At 45.7% G+C, this 1,541-nt stretch overlaps 1 long non-coding RNA gene across 1 annotated transcript; it reads right to left on the bottom strand.

The window, feature by feature from the left end:
- Positions 1–716: 716 nt before the first annotated feature.
- On the bottom strand, positions 717–1,249 carry LOC147820330 (uncharacterized). Its single transcript, XR_015436814.1, has 2 exons — positions 1,098–1,249; positions 717–994 (listed from the first exon to the last, which is right to left on the bottom strand). It is a non-coding gene; the product is annotated as an uncharacterized LOC147820330 (long non-coding RNA).
- Between the last annotated feature and the right edge of the window lie 292 nt (positions 1,250–1,541).

Below are 1,541 nucleotides of genomic sequence, written 5' to 3'. Positions count from 1 at the left end.
CAGTCCTTGAGAATGTTCTGTCAGTCCTTGAGAAGGTTCTGTCAGTCCTTGAGAATGTTCTGTCAGTCCTTGAGAAGGTTCTGTCAGTCCTTGAGAAGGTCTGTCAGTCCTTGAGAATGTTCTGTCAGTCCTTGAAAATGTTCTGTCAGTCCTTGAGAATGTTCTGTCAGTCCTTGAGAAGGTTCTGTCAGTCCTTGAGAATGTTCTGTCAGTCCTTGAAAATGTTCTGTCAGTCCTTGAGAAGGTTCTGTCAGTCCTTGAGAACGTCTGTCAGTCCTTGAGAAGGTTCTGTCAGTCCTTGAGAAGGTCTGTCAGTCCTTGACAGACCTTCAACAACCTGTGGGGATTATTACCTGGTCATCAAAGAAGTAAGTTCAAGGAGTTCTTGAGGAGGTTCTAGCAGCAGAACTTCAGTGACCAAGTTCTGGGAAACCTTGGGGAAGTTTATTTGGTCCTTGGTGCTCTAAAGGTCAGTTTCAGGGATCTGAGGGAGGTTCAGTAGCTCATTGTTAGTTTCAGTCTTCAGTTTCTGAATACAGGCTGTGTGCATTTCTCTGTGGACTGAGGCTTTGATACTTTCACAGTATTAATATAGAAGCTAGAGCTGATCTATAATCTATAATCACACTACACATGGACACACACCTTTACACTGGAGGAGCTTTAAAGAAAAAAGCAAGATGTGAATAAAGAAAGAGGAAAAACAGAAACTGATGTCAGTGTTTAACTGAAGTGATTTTACTGTGAAATGTCACAGTTTACAGTGTAGACCTGGACTGGAGGACGCCCCCCCTCTAATGTAGATATGCAGTCCAGGAGGAGGGAGGAGTCTCCGGCCGCTCCGGGACATGACAGTGTGGTACGAGCTCACCCCTCCCTCCCTCCCTCCCCCTCTGTGGGCTGATAGAGAGGGGGGAGGACAGACCTTTGGCTCACACTGAACAGAAACCTGACGGATGGATTTCCACCTTGTTAGCTCTCTCTCTCCTCAACGCTGCAATAATAAGTAAAAACAATAAAAGACAACGATGAATAACAAGATAACGAGATAACAGAGTGATGAAGAAGAAAATAAACAGCGGATATAAAACACGAACCTCAAACTGTAGCATCACAGACACAGAATCCGGTCCAACTGTCCAGATCAAACTGGACTTTAAACACCACGTCCAGCCACTGACGGTCAGGTTTTACCTGGAAGTTAAACATTAACTCTTCAAAAGGTCGACATCAACGCTCAGACTCAGGCCTTACCCATGAGTCCAGCCCCCCCCCCTCAACTTCACTGTCTCTCTCTGTCTCTCTCTCTGTCTCACTGTCTCTCTATCTCACTGTCTCTCTATCTCACTGTCTCTCTGTCTCTCTCTGTCTCTCTCTCTGTCTCTCTCTGTCTCTCTATCTCACTGTCTCTCTCTCTGTCTCTCTCTGTCTCTCTCTCTGTCTCTCTCTGTCTCTCTATCTCACTGTCTCTCTCTGTCTCTCTCTCTGTCTCACTGTCTCTCTATCTCACTGTCTCTCTATCTCACTGTCTCTCTGTCTCT

The sequence above is a fragment of the Seriola lalandi genome, unplaced genomic scaffold (genome assembly GCF_002814215.2).
Source record: "Seriola lalandi dorsalis isolate HSWRI2012SDOR001 ecotype SW California unplaced genomic scaffold, Sedor1 jcf7180001967323, whole genome shotgun sequence".
Lineage (NCBI taxonomy): Eukaryota > Metazoa > Chordata > Actinopteri > Carangiformes > Carangidae > Seriola > Seriola lalandi.
Note: the sequence above shows the minus strand (reverse complement) of the source record. Positions and strands in the feature narration are given on the sequence as shown.